We start from the raw sequence: 9,841 nt of genomic DNA, 5'->3' as shown, positions 1-9,841 counted from the left end.
TTGCAGCCCAGAAAGACAAACATCTCCTGGGCTGCATGAAAAGCAGTGTGTGACCAGCAGGTTGAAGAATGCAGCTCTGCCCCTCTTCTCCTCTCTCATGACACCCTACCAGCATCCAGAACTGGGGTCTCCAACACATTAAAGACATGGTGTTGAGGCTCTGGAACTGATTGACCAGAGAAATTGTGTATGTCTCATCCCTGGAAGTGTTCAAGGCCAGGCTGGATGTGGTTTTGGGCAGCCTGGTCTAGTGAATGGTGATCCTGTCCATGGCAGGAGGGTTGGAACTAGGTGATCTTTAAGGGCCTCTGAAACCAAGCCATTCACTGATTTCACGATTCCCCAAACTTACATAAAGGTTATATAATTCATGAAGTTGGTGAACAATCAGGCAGGACATCAATGGCATATCAACAAAGACAAAAACTCTCCTGCATTCTGGATAAAGACAACTATGTTTTAAGATAAGAATCCTTGCTATGACAAAAGGACACCAAAACCCCCTAGTAATAGCTGTGATGAAAAAAATAAAGGACAAAAAAAGCTAAGAAAACCACCTTGATTTGGACTGCTTTGAAAGTAGTCTGCTTATCTTTTAATCAGCAAAGGCTGGGTCTGAAGTCAGGGTTGGATGTACAGGGCCCTTTTCTGACCCCCAGGCATTTCTTCTACACAGGAACCTAAGGAAAAGCAGGGAAAACATGTGAGACTGATGGTCATAAGAAGCTCCCATCAAAACCTTTGGGGCTGATCCAGCCTGGGCCAGCAAACATCAGGGAGAAGGAGGAGAAGCTGCTTGTTAAAAACCAGAACAACTCATATGAAAGCCTACACAAGAGAAAATTTACATGAGGTTTCTCAGAACCAGCGTACACATTATCTTTCACTCAAAAACTCTGAATGCAATGAAAATTATCCTGTTTTCTTGACTCATCTGCACTTTCCTCTGTAGCACAGTGAAGCTTTCAGTGAGAAAAAGCAAAACCCAATTTATAAAATGACAACCATTTAAAAGCACTGTTGCCTTTAGAAAAGGCTTTCACCTCCTAAGCTTTATGCCTTATAAAGCCTAATGTTTCTACTGAAAGAGTCATTGAACCCATACAAATGCATCACATGGTAATAATTGTTATAAATCTCAGGTCAAAAACTGAAGGAACTAAGTAGACAGGCAGCATCTTTCTAAACTATTTTTGAGCATAATTTAGATACTGTAAGTAGTCTATTTTCAAAAATGCATTTTACTGTAAAACCCACCAGTATATAATTCTATTACTCAAACAGCAGAACAAAAGTTATAAATATTCATCAACATGGCAAAAAGACAAAATTTGCAACCGATTTTATCCTATGTAACTGTTCCACTAATTTATAGAATTAGGCTCTTACGTTTTCAAAACAGATTTCAGAAACACCACAAGAGAACTTGTGCATTCATGCATGTAAGAAAGAGAAAGGCAAATCATCTTTATGTATGTGACAGCACTGTTTTCTGGATGGCTGGTGCCTGTTGTGCTTAGAAATGGTTGCCTATGCCAATTCAGAACTACTCTGGAGCCCTGCATGCATGCATAGTTCCATTAATATGTCTAGATTGCTCTAAATTTTGGTTACAGTCCACTGATAATACTAAATTGCTCTTTTGCAAAATAGCAAGATATTATTTGAATGAGCATCAGCATAGACAACTCTGACTCAGAGCCTCATTGGAAAATATCTAGTTATTTATGTCTACTTTTCTTCAAATCTGATTGAAGTGGATAGCAAAACCCCTTGACCTTGATTACATTGGAAACACAAACGGAGAAGTTTCAGCCTGTGTCTCCGGTCTGGTCAGCATGAAGGGGATGGGGTGACTAGCAGCTAGTTATCATCACAGGAGCCACAGTGTCAATCTCTATCTCCACAAGTGCTCTGTGTTTGCCACCAGCTAGCATGTGGCTTTGCAAAACTTTGGATGGGTTTTTTCTCCCCACAAAATATTGTCCAAATCCCACAGGCACTTAAAAGAAGACACAGACAAAAGGGAGTTGTCTGATTCACATGGTAGGAAAATCCATATAATGTAAATTTGAAAACTAGATACTCTGCTATGAAAGACTATAATTTAAAACATTATTAAATTCATTGATGTGACTTTTTCAGTAGAAAATTGCAGTCTGGTTTATATCAGATTAGAAATTTAATACATCTGCTGTTAAGTATCTAGAAAGCATTGCGTAACTTTCATCCATGAAGAGCAGAGCTGGAGTAAAAGCACTAGAAGATGAAGGGAAACCTGCGACAGGGGTGTTGCATGGCAACTGAAAGCTTGGCTCTGCTAGTCTGTGGCTGTTCTTTGTACTTTAAACTCTATGGTAGGGAAATTAGTCATTAAAGTGAATCTCAGATGGATGACTCTTAATTTCTGAAATCCAGCTGAAGCTCTGCTGTACACAAAAGCTTGCTTATGAAAACATCTCGTTTTGAACACAAGTGTGCTTTGTGAAAAGCTGGAGATTAAAAAAAAAAAAAAGAAAAAAAAGAAAAAGCCTGGTGCACCTTAATCAGAGACAGCACATTGCTCTTTTTCCCTAACCTCAAATGATTGAACATGCATCCTGGTTTAGACCTCACACAACATTCAATCTGTCCTTAATTTTAGAGAAACAATACTTTGTCTGTTTGGAAAACAGCATATACAAAATAAAACTGCTTGGCCCTGAAATTATATTTTCTTCCCACCCCCTACCCTCCCCACTTGTTTCAGTAATCAGCAAATCCCATAGAAGACAAAGGATTACTTACACATGTATTTATTCGGTTTTTCCATAAAAGTTGCACAGACTGAGCAAGGGTTGCTTGTAAACATCTTGTCCAGTGGGTGATTTGTTTTTCACAAAAGGCATAGAGAAACAAGAGAGAAAGGTCTTTAAAATGAGTGGCTGCTTACTTCTTTTTCTACTAACAACCAAAATCTGGGATTCACTTTTATTTTCTACGTCCTATCCTAAAACAATGGATGCATGAGGGCTGGGACCTAGTTGGCTGGGAAGGTCCTCCTGGGCCAAGTCTGGGGTGGATATGCTTCTCCAGCACAGGGGGAATTTTGACAAATCCCCACTTGAAGGAAATCATGTGGAGGTGGCTGGACCTTAGTTCCTTCTCCAGGATCTGAAAATGTTCCTCATATAACTACTAAAAGGAAGACTGAGGCTTAGTCATTACTGTGTGCAGAAGACAAGATCAGTTGTGTTCTATCTCAGGCTTTGATCATTGGTTTCATGGTGTTTGATTTTTATACTGAACTTCCTGAGTCTTGCAATTTGTGAAAATTATATTTTTGTTAATATTTTGGACACAACACATATCCACAGGCAAACCTGTGTACCCAGAGAACAGAGGAGGTGGTGGTGAACAGCAAGTGTCACAGACACTGCAACAGATGCTGTTGTAGATATGTGGTCTTCTATGTTTTATTTCCAAAAGATTTATTTTACTGAATTTCCAAAATTGAAGTTGCTAAAGATAAAGTAGCATGCTCAGAGAAAGCCTGAGGGAGATGGTGTGGAGTGTTTTACTGAGGGTAGGCAGGGATGTGATGGCAGAGAACTCAGAAGAGCCTGGGAGGTTAAGATGTGAATACAGTGAAACAGATGAAGAAAGACATGTAAAAGGTTTAAATTTGATTTGCTGATTAAGCCATTTGTAAGTTGAAATGCTTATAAATTTTCACACTATATCATCTTAAACTTCAAATTTGTTAGACCTGTGGCTGCCTTTTCAGTTTATTTCCTAACACCTCCTAAAATTTCACATTTCTCAGAAAAATTACTCTTCTCTCAGAAATCTCCCATTTGAAATGTTTACTTGTGCTGTGGAAAGAGAAACAGCATGGGACCCTGTCAGGGTTTCACTGACATTCTTTCTGTTAGAAAGCCATGCATTTGTGCAAAATGCTGCAAGGCAAGAGATGGCAAAAAAGGGTGAGTTAGAAGTGTGATGCATATCCTTCACTTCAGAAAGTTGAGGAATTAAGGCCAGCACTGCTGGGGCTACTATACTATTTGTGGCTGGGGCTGTGGGGCTTGAGTACTGAAATCACTGAGATATCTTTGAAACTCCTTCCTTAGGATGCTCAGATACAAGTGTAGGACAGCAGCTTGGTTTGGATCTTGGCTGCCTTTTTGAAATAAAATGATCTGCATTCATTAGGTATGTTGAAATCAGTATAAGCAGGTTTTATTTCCTGGCACTTTACAATGAAGCTGTATTCTTGACGAGTTTTTGCCACTACAAGTTGTTCCAAAATAAAACAGTCTCTGTTTTATAAATAAATTCCCATGTTTAATTCCAAATGCAGTTTCACTAAACTCAGAGGCCATGTTTTCCAGGTAAAGGGATGCATATTTTACAAAATTTGCTATATTGTCTGTAGCTATTTTCTCATATTAAGACAAAAACCCTAATTTAACAATAGTGCTGGTTTAAATTATTTTAGATTAAATTTTCAATTAAAAAAAATCTCTATTACAAATTTGAAACAGCTTAAGTTTGATATTAATCACAAATCTGATTTTAAAAAAATGGTTCCAGTTGGTCATTTGTCAAACCCTGAGTGGAAATCACATCTTTCATGTGATTTTTATTTTGGGCAACTTCTCATGGATTTAAAAGGCATGGATCACCCTGAGCAGAACTTCCTACAGATTTGTGTCTCATTTTGTTTAAGCTATCCCTCTGCAATATTCCAGCTGTGCCTCATGACTCCTACGGTGCTTCTGCTTGGTAAGCACAAGCAAACACTGCCACCAGCCAGGAGTGGTGTTCCTGCAGTGTGCCAGCTGCTGCCAGGTGATAAATAATGTGTGAATTTGGTCTGCTTTTCTGTCAGTGCTTAGGTTCCTTTGTTGCCTGGCCATGGGAACCTGTAGGAACACAGTTGTCCTCAGCTGCTGCACATTCAGTTGAAAAGCCAAATTGGTTCAAGAAGTGTTAGGGGAAACAGGCAGACATATAATGTGACTGTCTAAAACTCACTTTCTCAAAAAAGGAAGCTGACAAGGAATATTAACTGTAGTAGACAAGAGGATGGAAAAGGGTCACATGTTATAGCTTGTGCTGTCATTTAATTTACCTAGAAAGAGGAGGGAAAGTATGGGGTGATAGGTGGAAAAACAAGTAAAATTGAAGGACTGAAGATGTGGTGGAAGGGTTTAGGAGCAGCTGAAAGGATTCAGTGTTGGTGGTAACAAATTGTAAAAGTGAAAGGAAAAAGTCCTGCACCTTGAGAGGAGTATGCTGGAGAGGCTTGATCAATCCTCCTTTCCCTCTGGGTCTTCCTCTTGTTGAAATTCAAATAAATCTGCAAGGTCTCCATGAACACAGAGACAAGTTGTGGATGTGATATAGGCAGGGAAACAGGGTGGCTGTCCTGTGGGCAAGGCTGCTTTGATGGATGAGTTATGAGCTCCCCAGTCATAACATTTGGTTTACCCATTCGCTTCTCTCCCTCCAAAATAAAAAACTCACTCTTGTTTACTCTTTCCCCACCACCCCTGGGTTTGGTGATTTTAGTGATTCTGGTCTTTATCAGTAACCTTGGTAAGTCTGGGAATCTTCTCTATTCCCACTGTCCTCCGACATTGATCCATCCAAGAAGAGTTCCCAATGCATCCCTTTCCCCATATGTGATATCTGTCAGTACCTTGGGTTGTTTCATTAGTTCAGCCCCAGGTTGGAATGTCCAGTCAGTTTTTTTCCTTCCAATGCTCTCAGCAGCTGGCAGTTTCTCATATTGCTGTCATAATGTCCTAGTGCTGGAGCCTGTGGCATACAGGACTGGGATCTAAATGCTGCAATCTACCGCTGGAAGGGGAAATATGGAGAAATTGGAACCCACCTTCTATGAGAGATGCACAGCAAAACATGGTCAGGAAACAGTAATGAGCTGTACCAGAAGAAATGCTGGCTGGTGACAGAGGAAAAAATCTTCCAAAATGGATAGTTGAGCATGGAAACAGGCTGCACAGAGCAGTGGCAGATCCTCTTCCGCGGAGGTGTTAAATACTTGAAAAAGATAAGGTCCTAGGGAACCTGATTTAATTTTTAAGTGAATTTTGCTCCCCTTTTCAGCTGGTCAGCTGGCCAGGCTAGTCAGGAGGTCAAAGTTGCAAATCCTCCCTGAGACCTTCAATAAGCATATTTGCCTGTCTTCTGTGATTGAGATTTGAAAAGCAATTTTACCTCGGGCAGTATGATAGCAGTCAGTTGTCATGTAGTCAAGTGTGCTGTCTAAAAGAGGCATCCATGTAAACAAATAAATACTGGCTTTTTACAGACTCTTTATCATGACTTTTCATAGCTTCAGTTCTCTATCAGAACACCAAAACCCCATCACTGTCTGTGTACAAGGCAGTACACATGTAGAATTAATATCAAATCTCCCAATGTCCAAAGCATCAAACAGAACCTATGAACTGAACCCCAAGAGCCTCCAGAATTTGTCACAAATGCCAAGAAGATCAGGCAGGTGAAGGCTTGGGATTCAGCTGAGCAGTGAACTGGGTGAGAAACAGGCTCAGCAGTGAATGAGAGAGTTGTTTAGGGAATGAATCACTTAGGGAGAAAGTTGTGCAATTAAATTGATGAAGTTGGCAGCAAAACAAAAAGCAGAAAGAGAGAATGAATGCAACAATCAATCAATAAAGCAGTGAATCAATTGTCTAGTTAATAAGATGGTTAATTATGCAGAACAGAGCAGGAAAGGCAGTGTACTTGGTCAGTTTGGCTCCAACAAATCTCCCCAGTATGCTTCAGTTACAGCATCATTTACTTTTGCTGATTTTTGTTAATATAGGCAAGGTTTCACCTCTGAATTAGTATTGTCATATTTTAAAGATAGCATCTGTTTCTAGGCTGTTATGATTTATTTCTTTATATTGTTTCAAGAAGGCGAGAATTAGGTCATGATCTGCGATAACTAGTGCTCTATTCTGTAAAAGCAATACTTGCCCATCAGCATAGTGTCATTTCTATTATTTCAGTATTTTATGCTATTTTTTATTATTTAATTTCTATTTTATGTTACTGTGCTATTTATTGATCTTTCTACTGTCAACACAAATATTCTAAGCACTTTCTAAACTAGAATTTGCAAACCTTTCCTCAAAATAGTTTCTATTCTGAAAGTATCCCCTTTTAGAACATTTTGTTATGTTGTTGAAAGAGCCCTCTCCATTTTCTCCCCATTGTACAACACAGAGACTTGGATAAAGAACTGACAATTCAGTGTCCTTGCATCCTAAAGTGATACAAGACAGGGTAATGTATGAGGCAAAGAGCTATATGAAATACTCACCTTGTTGAAGAAGATAGAGGAAGGATTTTCAGACGTTGTCTGAGGTTTGGACGACCCCATGTGGGTAAGATCTTCCTCTAGGATCTGTCTACATTATTTGTCAGGTCTTTTGTGGTACTGTTGTGATCAGCTTTCACATAGTATCTCTGCAAGGCTGGGCAGTTCTGGACACAGTCCAATAACCATCTCCATGCCTTGGACGTGAGTGTGCATTCACTATTGGAGCTGGACATCAGTAAGCCTAGAAGATGCCTAAACCCCATGGGAACTTTGGGGTTTTTTTTCTTCTGAACTTCCCAAGGCCTCCTAAGCTTGCCTCTGTGTCTGTATCTGCCCACTATTAGAAAGAGCTCATCTGCTTGATACCTGTCTCACTCGTGAACCTGAAAGTGTAATTCAGCTTTCCCTGTCATCCATAGATGTCTCCTGGTCCCAGCCCAGTTGCTCACACTGGAATCCAGCTCTGCAGAAACTGCAGTTCAGGTGGCTGGTCTCCGTTCAGATCAGGAGCCGTGGTGTGATGCCCATCTGCATCCAACAGACTTCAGTGGAAATTAGGAATAATCCTGTCAGCAAACTTCTGTAGAAGGATCATCCAGAGTCTGATATGTTGCAAAACCAGTATTCTACTTGAATTTATGGCTTTTAATATTCAGTGAGAAATAGTAGTTTCTGGAGCAGATTTTTGATATGGTTTTGAAGATAGGCCTTACTAGTAAAAATGGAGGGGTTGAAGATGGCAAGACTATTTCGTGAAGCACTGCTATTGGCAACTAGATAGTGCTGTTCTTCTGTATGTGAATTCAATCTGCATTGCAGGGATTGGTTATTTTCACTGACATGGCTCTCAGGAACTTTAGGTGACAAAGGCTTTTGTTCTGAGATGCACAAATGAAAAGACCTTTATTTACTGATGTTTCCGACATCACATTGGAGGGGTTTACATTTACTGCACCAGCCTGATATTGCTCCATTTAGAAAATTTAAATCCACTTGTCCTTTGCCTTGCTAATATTGCAGACACAGAATAATCTCGTAAAAAACTTCCAGCTGTCTCCTGGTCTATTTATGGGCTAAATATGGCCATTTCTGACTGAAACTTCAGGCACATGTTAACAGTTAGGAACCTGTTCATTATGTCTAATTGTCCACCTGCTGTGGACTGAAATAATTTTAGGCAGCTCATATTGTAGTTTCACTAGAGATTTTCCTTTGTCTTTTTACATAACTTGGTATCATTTTGATAGAAACACCTTATATCGGGGCAGTAACTTTTGTGAGGAGTTTGGGCAAAATGTTCTACAGACATCCAGATAATGGTCTCTGCTCCTCTAATTCTTGTTAACTTCATTCACTGCTGTGCAAGAAGCCTCTTTGCTGAAATGACAAACACTTTGACATTATTGAATAGGTATTAAGACCTCTATAAAAATTCTAGTGACTGTATTTGAATCCTTGCAGTACTGTACCTGACAGGTTGGAGCCTGCCTACAGCACACTGTCAGATGCTTACACCTGTGGAATGTGCTAGTAATTGTTTTGTGACTCCCTTGATGAGCTGATCTACCTAAAGGGAGAAGCATTTTTACTCCTAGCAGACACAGCAACCATTTTTCTAGCTCAGGAAGTCAGTATCTGGGGCTATAAGCTTTTGTTGTCATTAATTCCTCCTAGTCATATTTTGAGGACTGAAAGGCTTGTAAAACACAGCCAGTAAGCCTGATTTGTCATGCCGAGGAGAAACACTGTGAAGGGGATCTTGAGGAAAACAACAAATATGCCCTGTGGAGCAGCCAAAGCATTATAGACTTTATCTGGGCTATGTACAATAACCTCTTCAGTCATTGTCACTTTTTAGGAGCATGTAACAAGATGCAGAAATATGAAATAGTGCAGAAGCACTCTAGGAGCTTAATCAGAATATGGCTTATTACAGTGGAGTGCCAGTCTATAAAGAACTGCTTGGTAATATCAGCTTCCTGTTAATCCCATAACAATCAGATAATGGTGAAATGTTGATTTATTCACTGATTTACTCTTAGCTAGATTGAAATAATGGAGTAAAATGAGCCAATTTAGACTGGTCCTTAAATTGAATGCTCCTAATTACATTTGAAAGACTAGACCATAATGCATTTGAGTATTGCAATGACCCTGCTAATCTATGCAATTAGTTAACTATTTTGGAAAGGAGACTACTTTACATGTAGTTTTGTCTTAAAAATTAGAATATATTTCTCATGTACTCTGTGTATGATTCTGTACTGAATTAATTGCCCACGTAAAATCCTCAATTTTACTCCAATACTAGTCCCTTTCTGAGTAAGTTTGCAATGGAACAGCTCAATTACTGTATTATATTTCCATTTAATTATTCAACCAGAATTCTGAAATTTGCACATATTCATTCTGGGTCACAGAGTTCAGCATGGGAGGGAATTCCAGATTACGCATTCCATTAGATATTATCAAAAGGCCATCTGTCTTTCTTAGTGGGTTTCA

At 39.5% G+C, this 9,841-nt stretch overlaps 1 long non-coding RNA gene across 1 annotated transcript; it reads right to left on the bottom strand.

The window, feature by feature from the left end:
* Positions 1-558: 558 nt before the first annotated feature.
* Positions 559-9,036, bottom strand: LOC146768733 (uncharacterized). The gene is made up of 2 exons (XR_014955972.1): positions 2,788-9,036; positions 559-680 (listed from the first exon to the last, which is right to left on the bottom strand). It is a non-coding gene; the product is annotated as an uncharacterized LOC146768733 (long non-coding RNA).
* Positions 9,037-9,841: the final 805 nt, after the last annotated feature.

This window comes from Lonchura striata, chromosome 1 (genome assembly GCF_050655825.1).
Source record: "Lonchura striata isolate lonStrDom1 chromosome 1, ASM5065582v1, whole genome shotgun sequence".
Taxonomy (NCBI): Eukaryota; Metazoa; Chordata; class Aves; order Passeriformes; family Estrildidae; genus Lonchura; species Lonchura striata.
The sequence above is the reverse complement of the archived record's forward strand: the minus strand, read 5'-3'. Positions and strand labels throughout refer to the sequence as shown.